Source organism: Micrasema longulum, unplaced genomic scaffold (assembly GCF_059751315.1).
Source record: "Micrasema longulum isolate JH-2025_06_02 unplaced genomic scaffold, ASM5975131v1 h1tg000341l, whole genome shotgun sequence".
Taxonomy (NCBI): domain Eukaryota; kingdom Metazoa; phylum Arthropoda; class Insecta; order Trichoptera; family Brachycentridae; genus Micrasema; species Micrasema longulum.
The window spans coordinates 420,392-436,125 of NW_028277544.1; the positions used below are offsets into that span (position 1 = coordinate 420,392).

General features: G+C 33.8%; 1 protein-coding gene across 5 annotated transcripts in view; it reads right to left on the minus strand.

Annotated features, from left to right (window-relative positions):
* Nucleotides 1–15,530, minus strand: part of LOC148282291 (adenylate cyclase type 1-like) — a 338,437-nt gene extending 322,907 nt beyond the window's left edge. For 3 of the 5 annotated variants that reach the window (XM_088225293.1, XM_088225292.1, XM_088225295.1), the window contains exon 1: nucleotides 15,177–15,310. The gene's annotated coding sequence lies outside the window, so the exon portion shown is untranslated. Of the gene's footprint in view, nucleotides 1–15,176 lie in introns of all 5 variants that reach the window. The other 2 variants (XM_088225291.1, XM_088225290.1) reach the window with 1 other exon arrangement.
* Between the last annotated feature and the right edge of the window lie 204 nt (nucleotides 15,531–15,734).

Genomic DNA, 15,734 nt, shown 5'->3' on the forward strand with positions numbered 1-15,734 from the left:
TTATCGTAATGATCAGAACTTGCTGAAAATAAGTAATTAAAGCATGTAAAATGATATGTTTAATTAAATCGGCATTCACTTCGTACCACTCCATTATAAATTATTATGAAAATAAAACTTTGTTATTAGTGTTACACAATTTTTATTCTTTTACAAGAACACTACTACAGTTTCGAGAGAGCACTTCTCCCATCGACGGGTGATATAAAGTTTATAAAGATATAAAGTATTGTTCTTGTAAAAAAATAAAAATAGTGTAACCTAGTATGTGAAATAATTCAGTCAGATGAATCTCTTCACAACAATAAAGGTTTCGGCTCTTTGACTTCACTAAAATCAACAAATGGAAGAATTGAAGAAATATGGATCTTTAAACATAGGCAAAATGGTGAATGTTACACAGTGTGTAAAGTGGCCACTTAAACCAGCCAATGACAGGTCATAAGCCCTGTAAATGCCTAGACTTCCATATTCCCTTATTTAAGGTATTCTCCATCCCTGTTGTAATTTATTTATAACTAATAACAAAGTTTTATTTTCATAATAATTCATCTTAAATGATCCCGATTAAAAAATCCGCCCAGAAAACTCTAGAAAATGAACGTAGAAAAGCCAACTCGGCACGGGTTAGAAACCAAAACAACCGCTCCTTTATGTATCATATCTAAGCAATATCATTCCACATGTTAAGTTAAAAAATCTTCGCATGCTAATGAAATTAAGCGTGTAAAAATCGCAATCATTTTCACCAGCAGTTTTCTTAAAAGCGCAGCGGCAAACATCATGTCGGTGCGCTTGAAGGCAGTGGCGATCGGTTGACAGTTAATTACTGCTACGAAATTAATATTGACATACAACAAAGCAATTATACCATGCAACTAAATTAAATTATGAATAATGATCCACTCGATCGACTAATTGAATTTAACTGGTTATTAGTTTATCAACCATAATGAAAATAAAGATCAAAAACATTCCCCTCGCTCTGCGATGGAAGTTACGATTAAACGACTATCACATTAATGGATTTCGACAACTGCATTACTGTGTACCTTGGAATATCACATCACTATATAGATGTAAGGAAACCGTCATGTGTGATTTCTATAATATTATATTTTGATTACCTATTACCATGATCAATACATTTAATTGACGTAGACTTGTGAAATTCTTCATTGATGCTGATACGAAAATTAAAGTAAAGGTCAAACAGCACTACAGCGTCGCTGCACTTCAGGGTGGCGCTGTGTAGCATACCCCGCAATGTAGCGTAGTCGTAATACGGTTTGTTTCGTACATTAAAGTGAAAATAGTATTTCGTGTCGCCGCGCAATGACGCTCTAGTACGGTTTGATCTTAATTTAATACTCGTGCATTATTTTAAAACACTTGGGCCTTTACTTACAAACCTGGTATAAAGTAACGCCTAGACATAGTGGTAGAATAAGGATGGTATTGCCAACCTTATTCTACCACTATGCCTAGGCGTAACTTCATACCAAGTTTATAAGTAAGATCCTCGATTTTTTGTTAGAAAAACTACCAAAAATTTTCAATACTAAACACTAACAAAAAAAATCACTCACAAACGAGTAGATGCGTATAAAAATAATAATGACAAAAGGTAATCTATTTAATTTAATAATTGAAGACCTCCCCGGAAGAAGGATCTATATAGTACATGTGGTCAAAAAGTGATTTTTTGATAAAATAATGATCTATATAGCATTAGGTAGATGTTGGAATGTTATTTCTCTTTTTGCAACACTGATTTTGACTCATATCTATGGTTGAAGTCTTTGTTTTCGCGTATAAGGATCTATGAGAATCAAAATGGTGAATACTAACCAGGTGGAGCTGTCTTTTTTTTTTCATATAGACCCTTCTTCCGGGGAGGTCTTTAATTAATAATATATGTGCATGGGATTTGAATAGGTACTAATATATGATCATTTTAAATTTTTCGACAGACGACATTGTGCGTTAAAAACTGTTAGGTGTTTGCGTGTTTTTTAATAGTTTTAATTTATACATAAGATAATGTCTATTTGTCGTATTATTTTTCTAAAATTCCATTGAAAACCTCGTAGTTTTCGGACGTAAACCAAATTTTTTTTACGATATAAATAAACGCAACTTTGGGGCGATGAACTTGAACTTCAAATGTGAAATCAATACAGTTTTAAATATCAAAATACACACTGCGGGGAGAATTTTTTTTATCTACAATTATTTTGACTAACCATTGATTAGTGAATGTACAACTTCTGTGGTGAATTAATTGAAACAATATTAAATCGAAAGACCGAGCCATTGACCGCCCCGGAGTTTGCATCAGACATTTTCTTATATTTATAAATAGTTTAACGACTATTATTGTACGTATATAAACTCATAATAAACATGTGTATAACGTTTAATATCGTGAATCCAGTTACAGTCATCAGATGGTATCAAATTAATCAAAGCGAGAGTTATAAATTTAATTATCTAAAACAGTAGTCAAATTTTATTGATAATGTTTATGTTTATGGCCTTAATAAATATTATGTTTAAATCATTTCACATATACGATTTTATGCTATTTAATGTATTTATGATGATGTCATTTTATTTTTTCACATTACTTCTTCAAAAAAATGAATTTGTGTATCTGATAGTGTAGTGGTTAGCGCGTTTGGATAGCCAGATTCAAGGTCAGATTCGATTCCCGAAAAGAATATGTATTGATTTCAAAATCGAATTTTAAGGTTCATGGGCTAACATACGCCTAAAGCGAAAGACTGATCGATCATCTTTAACTATTAATTAGTGTAACTGTGCAGCGGGAAGATGACGACTTTGTAATATTGGTTGCAGTAAGCAAAATTAGATTGTGATGTACAACCTTTTTCGGTTTCTTGTTGCAAAAGGTAGCCCGTTAGGTTACCATGCTTCGATTCCCGTAAAGTCCTACATAAAATGATAAGTATTTATTTTAAAATGTGTCTTTCATACCGTCGCGAATAAGGGTAAAACAAATAACATATTAAAAAATTAATAATAATAAATTTATTGTTAGTCCCGAATTAGCGCTGATTGGTTTTTTCTGGGAATTCAGGGCACGGAAGCAATAAAACTTCTATCAATTCCGGATGCAAAACTGCAATTATGCACGGATCAGAAAATTGATTAGATTTTCAATCAGATCTAGATTAGATTTTAATTCAGATTTGAATCGTATACACAAATTTCTTGATTTTTTCTTTTACAAATTTCAAAAAATCTTGTATGCGAATACTTAAGTAATGTTGATTAAATGGTTTAATCGTATTCCGCCGCGCATACAAATACTTTGTCAAAATTAAAATCAGAAAGAAGGCCGCCATAAAATTTCAGGATGATGGAATATACTAAGAATCGTATTGGTTTTCTTATTTACGTTTTTACATTTAAAAAATTCGGAATCTGTGCGCGCGTACGCCCGGTGTCGTGCGCAGAACGCGTATAACTTATCTTTTTTTTTACGTAAGCTTTTTTTTTAACATTTATTTAATTCCCGCCAAACTGCAAACGTAGTTTTTTTTGCAGGGATTTCTCTTTTTAAATATTTTAGCAACATAATAAAATGTAAACATACATAAAATCTTAAATATATCAACAACAAAAAAAATATGTAAAAGTAAAATAGTCTTTATTGATACCGAAATATATAAAAAATAATAAACACACAACAGTTTTGTGAACACTGTTTTAAAACACATTTAACTCTATTTTTATTCAATTTACTTTTCTGTATTTTGTCTGGGAGTCTATTTGCTATGAGTGGGAGTATATACGTCCTGGTTCTCTCTTCATACGCATTTAGAGATCTTTTTTCTGTAAAATTTCCTTTTACTTTTTGGCGCGTTTCATACTTATGGGATATCAGTGTTTTGTAGAAATCTATTAAGTCCTCTGTTACCAGGCGATAGAATATCATATTTTGTACGGTCAAAACTTTACACATCAAAAAAAGATTTTCGTAGTCATTTTGACAAGTAATCATGTTGGTTTTACTTGCTAACATTTTTAGGAATCTAAAAGAAAATGAACCGTGCAATACGTCAAGATAAATTTAGAAAATTTATTTCAAGATTTCTTGTTCAGAATTCTGTTCGGATTTCGACCAATTTTTATTGCAAAGTTTTTAAAACAAACCATCACGCCGTTTTCGGCAGAGAGAATAGAACGCCATATCACTGTGTCTTTGCATACAGACCTCGCTTTCTCTACATTCATACATCTTCTTATGCACGTGCGTTATTCATTATTTTGACATGTTCCTCTTTAAATAGGAGAGACCGAGGAGGGTTGTAACAATAGCGATTGCAAAAAAATGTAATCGATAAAGAACTGGCAACATCGCGCATTTATTGTGTTTTTGATGCGCCACACGATGGAGTTGGCAACAGCAGTCTGCAGGGAGTGGTTGGGTGTATACGACGCCTGGACGAAAAAAATACAAAAAGTAAGTTTTTGACTGAGAGTTTGATGGCCTAATTTTTAATATGTATTACGTAAACGCTGACGTGATATTATTTCCAATTTGCACCATTATTCAAATTTCAAAGCGTGATATTGTTTTTTTATAACTCGTCTCTAGTTTTGAAGCTAAGAGACATTATTCTAAACAAGGGGGATTTTTTAGGTCTCTTCAATCTATTTTCTCAACTATAATGTTTTGTGGTGTGAATTTAAACATTTATTGTTCTTGTTTCAGAATGCCATCAACGCATGTATTTTTTTTACATTTTTTTTTGCACCACAACAGGCCAGGAGGCCTAATTACAGTGGTGAATTACATCACAGAGCACCCAGGCTTGAGAAAAATCACATTTTAATTTTTGTGTTCTCATCGGGAATCGAACCCGGAACCTTCCGTGCGTGAGTCAAGCGTCTTGACCACTACACCACGGAGGCCGCCGAAATCCCAATCAATATGTAAGAAAGACAGATTTGGGGCATGGCTAACTTAGAAATCTATAAAGTAGCCTATGATGAGGTGACTTAGAGGGGTCTCAGAAATGCCGCATCATCATACAATTTTTTTTTTATATAAAAACGAACAACCTTGAGCGACGTCATTAATTCATATGAATCTACCGATAATAAGAGAGTTATGTAAGATTTTCGGTACGTTCACCGTCAACGGACCGATGGGCAGAAGTGATCGAGAATAAGCGGAAGAGAACCTCTGACGTCACACACGGAGTTATTTCGGAAACACAAAACTTTAAAAAATCATAGCGCTGATAATACGATAATAAATAGTCAAGAAATGTTTTTTTTTCAAAAACCATTGAACTTCCCCATTGGACGTGTTTAAATGCTGGTAGAGTCATATCTATTTTAGATATCCCGTCGATAGTCGATAGTAAAAACTGCATTTAGTGTGGCGATCATGGCGAAAATTTTCAGTGCTGGTTTTGCTGCAACAGGAGCTTGACCTGTCTCGTATTATATCTTTTTGGAGAAAAAGATTTCTTCCATAGTCAAGTAACTGATCGTGTTTTTATCAATTCAGTGCCAAATCTATCTTTAAATGTTATAAAAGCTTGGGGAAGTTTAGAAACAAGAGCTGCTACTCCAAATAATATCTAATATTGGAAACGTTGCCGCGATTGAAGAGCAGACGACCACATCTGCCACTAGTACACCTATTTTAAGCAATGTTGTCAATGAGCCCAATGAAGAACCTGGATATTACATGGAACCGGTTGCCTCCTGATCCAAAGTTCGTAGTCTACTCGCCACAACCTCCAATGTATTCTCTCCAGAAGCACTCGGACCATTACCAATGGCTCCACCAAGAAAAGTGAAACCAATTAATAGACGCAATATTAAATCTGCTGTGCTAACTGGCACACCTGCTAAGGACGAAAATGCTGCTATAGAAGCCAGTAGAAATATAAAAAAAGGTAAAATAGTGTGATTTCAACGAGTAAAAAAAATCTAAGTAGGCTAAAGGAAAGGAACCATAACGAAAAAATAAACTGACGATGACGCACATTTTTTATATTTTGCCTGTGTTGCCTCGAGTCCTTTGCACACAGCAAAGCAAATGAGAAGTGGGTTCAGTGCAAAGATGCAAAGGATGGTCACTTGAAGAATGCACTGGAGAAGAGCTCCAATATATTCTTTTTATTTTTTTTATTCCAGTAAAATGACTACATAGTGCAGAGCAAATTCTACCATATAAACATAAACATAAATATAACCATGAACATAAATATAAACATAAACATAAAACAACATTTTATTAATATTTATCATAATTGCTTGTCGGACTAGATTTTGGGCGGAACATGATTTATAACTCTATTGCTTTAATTTATTATTATAAGTTTATTTTTACTGATAAACATAATATACCAACGGTTGGTTATAATTAAATTAATTTTACGTGTATTTTTTTTAGTAAAGTTTATTTTATTTAACAATAATATAGTTTTTATTTATTTCCTGTTTTATAAACCTCAAATACCAAACTGTTACAACTTACCTCGGTAATAAGAGATTTGTAACGCGAGGAGTTGTTTCAATTTTAGCCGACTTTCTCATTGACCCTGATTATTTTTGCCTATTTTTTATTAAGATTACATAATGTCTAAAAATGTCTATGTTCAAACAAACAAACCATCACGCCGTTTCCCCATAGGGGTAGGCAGAGAGGATAGAACGCCATAACACTCTATCTTGGCATACAGACCTCGCTTCCTCTACATTCATACATCTTCTCATGCACGCACGTAGATTATTCCTACTTTTGACATGTCCATCTTCAAGTATTTGATGGACTTGATCGTGCCATGTCTTTCTCGGTCTTCCTCGTTTTCTGCATCCATCAACGTTTGCATCGTAGATCCTTTTAGCCGTTCTTTCGCTGTCCATTCGCTCTACATGTCCAAACCAACGAAGCACCCCTTTCTTGATTCTGTCAATAATGCATGATCTCGACATTTGTGCACCTATCATACATCGTTTTACCACACATTTGCCTGAGGGATCGCATTTCGACAACATTCAACCTACTTTCATCATCATTTTTCCAATTCCATACTTCGCTCCCATACATTAGAGTTGGCACTAGAACTCCTTTGTGAACTGCTAGTTTAGCCTCCTGCGATAAACATTTGTTTGCCTAAGTAGATTTATGTTGAAGAGTAAAATTCATAGAGGTAGAGTTTTTGTAAGCTGAAATATACTAGCTTTTGTAATACTGTTTCAACTCTCCTCGGTCTCCCCTACTTGTTGAATTTGGTCATGCCTTGTCTTTCTCGGTCTTTCTCGGTCTTCCTCGTTCCCTGCATCCATCAATATTTACATCGCAAATCCTTTTAGCCGTACTTTCGCTGTCCATTCGCTCTACATGTCCAAATCGACGCGGCACTCCTTTCTTGATTGCGTCGAGAATGCATGTCTCAGACGTACATAAGTAATGCACGTATCTCGACATGTTGCGTGCAATACGCTTTAGGTTTACAAAGGTTTGGATTTGTACTGACGCTATCGCACGATGGCCGGGTCGGGTCGTCATTGCGGTCAGCGAGCGGCGCTGGAAGAGGGAGACGTGTGACGGGGTGAGGAAGAGTGATGGACTGCGGCCAGGGCGGGAAAAGGTTCGCTCTGCGGTAACGCAAGCAAGCTCTAGGACAAGACAGAAACCAAACTCAGGAGACAGGCGGAAATTGTTAAGATGTAAGATCGTTCGTATCCATACATACAACTTACTCTAATGTATAAAAATTGTAATTAGCTCTCGTTTCGATTACATAAGAAGAACACTATTACTCGTATGCGGAGACAAAACTCAAGGTGAGGAAAGTACATTCTAATCTCATATGCATAGAATAACCCGAAGGTGAAGACAATAGAATGTACCTACCTCACCTTAAGGTTTGTCTCTGCATACGGGTATATGACTCTTGTGTTAACCACTCTGTTGTCAAGACCACAGATCTTGTGTCAAAATGGGGTTCTTAATTCTTTGAGATACTAGGTACCATTCATATTCAATAATCGCAAGGAGGAAGTTCAGTTTTTTTTTAAATGTTATTTATTTGTTAATAGAGTATCAAACTAAGCCATTTTTTTTTTTTAATATTTTTATGTACTTATCGTTTTATCAGCCCGATGATTTTTCAAAGTATTGTAATTTTGAAATTACTCCGTCCGTAACGTCACAAGTTCTCGTCGGGGCGTTCTGCTGACTGGTGAGTTCGCTTCCCGGAAACAGGAAATCTATCCCAAGACTCTATCATTGGTTGATTTGGGAAGACTTGTGACGCAGTTTAAAGTAATTCATTTTTATTAAAATCAATTAATTTTTTCATACATTTCCGGGAAACTTCGCTATACAATTAAAGGCTTTAATTTTTACAATGTGTAAAAAAAACATTTTTATATCCAATTTACCGTAGCACTGAATAATTTCCTCATTGTGTTCCAGTAAAATGACTGAGGTCCAGTTTCAACCATATAAAAAAACATTACTAAAAAAAAAAGGAAATCCATTATATCACGCAACTTCAACTTTTTTTAACGTTTCCAAAAATAAATTAAAACAAAGTGGCGGATAAAATAATATGGTAAAAATCATTCAAAAATAATAAAATACTGAATGTGTGTTTTGTTAAAATATTAAGGGAAGTAAAAAGAAAGGGGTTCCATCAATTATTTTATAACTAATCGGTTTATGGCTATTTCTCTTTTACTTCCCTTTTTTTTCTTATTCTGCAACCATCCTATAACCGAGAAATTTCTATCTTTTTTTGCCTTATTCGCTTATATATATTGTTTATATACTCATCTTCTTTTTTTATACCAACTATACTTCTAGACACTGTTCTATCTTTTTTTGCTTTATATAGTATTTTTTAAAATTTTATGTTGTTTATATAATCATGTTTTATATTACTTCCATGTCTGTAAAAGCCTTATGGGCGTGAAAAACTAATTCAAAAAAATCTGTTTAAAAGACTATATGATTTCTTGCAATACAAAAACATAAAGGACTGTGGTGGTCCGGTGATGTCACCAAATCACAAGCAAGTCACTGGTCCACTATTCACGCTGCGAGACCAAGGATGTAAGCTAAACACGTGAGTGAAGTCATACTCGTATTAAATAGCAAGATTTTGTAAACAAATAGGCAGTTTCCGCTTATTTAAATATTCAACGTGTTATGTATTTCATAATTATCGATTTATTAATGAGGAAGTTCACAGGTGTTTAAAAAACTAAGCAAAATAAAAATATATCATCGCTACAACTTTTTAGAGTTTTCTAATTTTGAAAACTACACCGCCCCCGAGGTCACGAGTTCTGGTCAGTGAGTGATCAAAACACACATGTGAACGGTGAAACATAACTGACAAGGAGAAAATAAATCATCATCATCATTCCCTTTCCGCACCTAATGGTGCATAGGGCGCTGCATTGATACACCGTCACAACAACATAACAACGCCATAATTTATTGGCTGCAACAAACACGTGTTCACATAAACCTGCGACGTTGCGAAATAGAGCATTTTTGTTCTTTTTTCAAACATTCTCGATAAACTTGCTTAAAGAACTTGCGGTGCTCATTTGGCACCCCTGCTTTTCAATTTGTTTATTAATGATGTTGCTAAATCATTATCTTACTCTCGTTTTAGGCTCTTCGCGGACGACAACAAAATTCTCGAATAATTCAAACTTTACAAGACTGTTTTCTTCTTCAATCAGACATTAACTATTTTAACCGATGGTGTAAAGTCAATAAATTAGAACTAAATATTAAAAAATGCAAAATAATGACATTTCATAGAACAAAACAACCAATTTCCTTCGAGTACCTATTAGAAAACTCCAAAATTGATGTGGTTAAGTCCATCAGAGATTTAGGAGTTGTTTTGGACTATAAACTGACATACAACGAGCATATAGATAATACAGTAAATAAATCACTGAAATTACTTGGCTTCATTAATAGAATATCCTCTGATTTTACTAATGTCCGTACAATCAAAACTCTTTATTGCTCAACTGTTCGCCCTCTTCTAGAATATGCCTCCGTGGTCTGGTCTCCATTCTATGTCAATCGCATAAATCACATTGAATCAGTCCAACATCGCTTGCTTCGATAAATAGCGTGGATGCTCGGACTAGAGAGAGTTATTATTAATTCTTATGCTGAAATAGAGTCAATGTTAAATATTTCTAGTCTACAAAAACGTAGAACTAATATTGACTCCATATATATGTTCGGCATACTAAATGGTATAATCGATGTTCCATCATTACTGGGACAAGTAAAATTCAATAATCCGACTCGTAGATTTAGAAACAATGAAGTACTGTTCATCGATCAGCATAGAACAAACTATGGCCTAAATTCTCCAATGACCCGTCTTTGTCGTATTGTTTAGGTTTACAACGATTTAAACGAGCACTAAATAAATAGTCCAGATCTTGTCTCGATGTCCCTTATGTTTGTCAATGCTTCTTTTATTTTTTTTAATGTTTTAAACTATTCTTTTATTGTAATATTTAAACCTTATAAATTGTATACATGGACAATGTCCGTTAATAAATAAATAAATAAACTTCACCGTAAAATTATATGCTCTAATTTTTAAGCGCAAAAAAACATTTATTTATAAATCCAATTTCCTGCAGCACTAAACTTCCGTATTGTAGGGTTGTTTTCCAAAACTTACTACATACATATTCACAAATTTAAAATATTAAAAAAAACGATATTTTTTATATGGACTATTTGAAGTAAAAAATGATACGATGTGAATAAAGTTAAGAAGGAACCTATGACAAGTAGGTTTTTTTCCTGAAAAAATTAAGCCGGTCCACCAAGTCCGCCAATAAATATTTGAAAAAAAACCTTTTTTTTGTGTTGATTTTTTTCCCAAAACTGACTTAACTTATGGAAACAGTTTTTTTAAATATATAATATGTTCATGTTGCAAATAGTTCGTTTTAAAAAATAACACATTTTTAGCTACAAAATCACCTAGAACTAATGTTTGCAAATCTATATGATGTGATATAAAACTCGATATTCCATATTTTTGAAATAGTCAGCGTTGGAAAAGAACCCTACTTACGACTTTAAAGTTCGAAAATCGCTTCAATTGTATTTATTTGTGTGTTTAAATACTAAATATGCACTAAATAGACGGACGCTGAATGCGATTCGAAACATCGCCATCGGCCGAATAGCAGAAAAACTCAATTTGAAACTGAATACTCTTGACTGAGAAATTTTAACTGGACAATATAATGTTTTCGAGTAAAAATGTTTTAGAAATACTAGCACCCGGGGCATTTGAATTCTACCTAGTTGCTTGGGACGATCTCAAAATAAAATGCATGTGGGTTAAAAAAACTAAAAAATGTAATGTTACAAAAATAATTCGAGATTCAACGTTTGTTTTTTAACTGCTGGCCTTATTATCAAAATAAACACAGTGCAAATTATACGCTACATTGTAGTTAACAGGTACCAGGTTATATTATTTTCATCACACAGTTTAACTTTTTTCGGTTCGTTGATTTCGCGCAGTAAATTTCACCTGGAAAGGTCCCTTGAGCCATCGCAATCCAAGTTCACGTTCGGCTTAATTATGTGATCCGCGGTTAGCTTTGTGAACCGCAGCCTAACAAAAGTAAAACGAGCGCGGAACAGCCAAACAGGTTTCCAATAGCCATAGGCTTCGGGCCGGGGATAGCTATATCAAAATAGACTAGAATTTATTAAAATATTTCTGTTCTTTTGTTCTGGGTTAGGTGTTAAGTGCGAGCTGCGGCAGGCTGGTTAGTGCGAGGATCTAGGATACACGCAGTACCTAACTATTACTTATCTCTCTCTATTAGGATCTCTTTTTTATCGTTCCTCCGATTTTTAACGCTTCTGGTAACAGCCAGGTAATCGCGTGAAACAAAATCACATATTAAAAAGGTCTTACTGAACAAATCGATTAAGAATTTTTAAAGAAAATAAGTTAGAACAGCCATTCTGTATTCTATTTCGACTGTGTATTTTAGTTATTTTTTGTTTGTTCCTTCTTATGCATCTCCTTAGACCGATTGGTTTAATCAACAATATGTTAAACACTTATGTTCAAATATTCAAAGACAAACTCTGGTTTTTTAACCCGTAGAGTTTAATAAAATTGTCCAATTTGAATTTTGATCAACCCCATAGAGGGTGCAATCCAGTATTAATTTGTTTACAAATATTTGGGACTTTTTCAAAATGAGGAACTTCAGCCCTACGGGAAATTGGATACAATAAATGTTTTCTTGCGCGCGGTAAAAATTGGATTACGGCAAATTTCTAATTGTAAAGTTTTCTGAAAATGTACGAAAAAATTATAAAAAATTATGTTTATAAACACGAACTACTTTGAACGACGTCACTGGTTCATACGAATCAATCAATGATAAGAGAGTTATGGAAGATTTCCGGTTTCCTTGTTGTCAATGGATCAATGGGCGGAACTGATCGAGAAGAAGCGGAAGAGAACCTCTGATGTCACACGAGGAGTTATTTCAGAAATACAAAACTTTAAATAAATCATAGCGCTGATAATACGATGTATAATTTTTTTTTTGATTTAGTTTAATAGTGTATTAACAAATATGTATTTTTTTAAAATCAATGAACTTCCTCATAGATCATTTCACACCTAAAAGGAGTACGTATATTGCAGTGATGAAGGATATTAATTTAGAGTTCGATTCTAGACTAAACGAAGAGTTCACATTCTTTTTTCCGCAAATAAATCACGAATTAATTAAATAAAATGAATTTATTTATCTATTTATTATTTTTGTTATTATGAATTAAAAATTTAAATTGTGGTATGGATTAATGCAAGTCAAAACAACCTATGTTTGTATTTTTAAATAATAAGCATGCCTTCACTTTTCACTATGTTGTATCCAAACATTCCCAACTCAACACTGGGCTTTTGGTCTTGGGTTCGGGATAGAGCAACAAACCATCACGCCGTTTCTCCACAGGGATATGCAGAGAGGACTGATCGCTGTCTTTGCATACAGACCTGGCTTCATATACAATTATACATATTCTCACGCACGCGCGCTGATTATTCGAAGTTTTGAGTGTTCAAACTCTTCAAGTATTTGTTGAATTTGGTCATGCCATGTCTTTGTTGGTCTTCCTCGAGTTCTGCGGTCCATCAACATTCGCGTCGTAAATATTTTAACCTATCTTTCGCTGTCTATTCGCTTTACATGTGCAAACCAACACAGATACGTTACTATTGCATGTAATAATGTAGGTACTTTTGTAATAAAAATAAATAAATAGTACCATGCTTACTAATAATTCATAAAGTAACCTTTTATATCTTTCGCCAACCTAGTTTTTTGTTTGTTTTAAAATCATTTTATATGATTTTAATGTTATAATGTAAATCACGAGAAAATAAATAAATAACACCAGAAAAGACGAAGTAGTAAAATGAGTTCTCTCCCGTAAAGTAATAAAAAGGTAAGTAGATGTATCTCTCTTCAATCCGTGTCTCATGCCTGAGGATGGTGATTACGCCCGACTCCAGGCATGGCTCATCTGTAGACGGTCTCCCTCCATCTGGGACGGTCTTGCGCTCTTCTGTAGGCATTCGTCGGTGATACTTCAGTGACTAAGTCGCTCCGTCTTGTCGGTTGACGTCCGCGCGACCTTGTCCCTTCAAAACTTCCTAGGAAAATAGTTTTCTCCAAACTATCAGAGTTCCCCCTGGAAATATGGGCAAAGAACTGCGCGATACTTTTCTCGCACACGGATGTAAGTCTTTCTCCTTTGTCCAGTTTCTGGAGTGTAGATACATCCGTACGTCTGGCCGTCCACGGAATGCGCAGCATTCGCCGCCATCACCACATTTCGAAAGATTATCTCAGTGTCCAGCACTCCACACCGTACATGAACGCTAAGAAAACCAAGCCTTCACCAGTCTCTTTTTGGTGTTAATGGGTAAACTGCGATTCTTCCAAATCTTCACCAGCCGACTCATGGCACTTTTGGCAGTACCAACACGTCGCTGTATATCACCTTCAAACCCGCCACCATCACTGATGAGAGAACCTAAATAAATGAAATTGTTGACTCTTTCTAAGTTATACAATAAGGATAATGGTGCTTCTTCATTAGCTCGATCAATGATCATAAGCTTAGTTTTGCTCATATTCATTGAGAGTCCCAGATCTGAACCAGCGGCATCTATTCGGTCAATTAGTTCTTTCATTTCAATTTCTGACGGTGTCATCAGCATATCTCAGGTTCGATAACTGCCTTCCTCCAATTGTGAACGAAATTGTAAACGAAATCTCCCTTGTATTAAATAGATGGAAAAATGATTGTACTGACCTTTACCGTGGATTCAAACTCTTCTTTAAACCCTGATCAAGAACTAGAGCCCAATATTTTCAAAAGTGAAGTGGAAAATGCCATTAAATATCTCAAGTTAAATGAAGCAGTCGGATCAGATGGAATACCAGCTGAATTTATTATACATTTAGGAGACCGAGGTTACCAGGCACTACATGCAATTTGTAGTTATATGGAAGTAGAGATGTATAATTCAAATTAAAATAAAAACAAGTTTTTAACCAATTATATAATGAATTTGGTGCTTTTAATATAAATTTTATATGTGTATAATTATTTATTTGATGATAAAAAAAACTACATACATATTTTTAGAATTCAAAATAACTAAAAGAAAACCAATAAAATGTTATTAGATACCACAGATAACGGCAAATATATTAGGATAATAATACTTATGAATAAAAAAAACACAATCCAAGAAAATTGTTACATGGAAATAATATATATATATATATATATATACCTATTATAGATACGTGAATATTTTTATGAAGAATAAATTGCACAAGTAGCATTTCTAAGTACTATTTATTTTGCTATTTCGGTTTCGTTTTTCGAAAAAATATAATAAATATTATCAATCAGTGTAGCAATCACCTAAATTCATCATACTTTAATAACATTTAAAAATATACAAAGCGAATTGATCAAACAAAATAATGTTTTTCTCGGTGTTATTATTTTTATTCTAGTTTTAACATCTAAGAAATGATTTACAATTTTGAAGATTACTCACGTTCAACAGCTGAATCAAACAAACCTATCCTCTGCGGTACGAAAAAAACATTTTTATTTGTTCAATGTAAGCACTCACAAAACACAGATAAAACAAAAAATTAACCTCCGAACTAAAATGCTTTTCGGCACACAACACCCATCGATGTATGTTGACACAAAATGTCAAAATGATCAAAATAAACAGTAATACATATTTCCGCCAGTGAATTAAACTTGTGAATCAAAAAAGGTTTTTGAACAACAGTCTGTTTAAAAAAAGAATATTTTTCTTTTAAAATACCACTGTAAATGTTAATAAAATAAATTTATCGAGGAGCGCGACATCAAGACCCTCCCGAAGCTCGATTTTAATACTCATAGATGAAAATTCTAGTAGATGCGCAATTAATTTCCATAGACGTCATACAAAAATAGATGGTTCAAATTTTCGCCGGTAGGAACTAAATAAAAAATTAATATTAGTACTTTGAATTTTAAAAAAAACTATTTATTTCTCGTCGGAGATCGGAGACAAAACGAGATTTTTTCATATTTTTATTTAGATAAAAAAAATAAC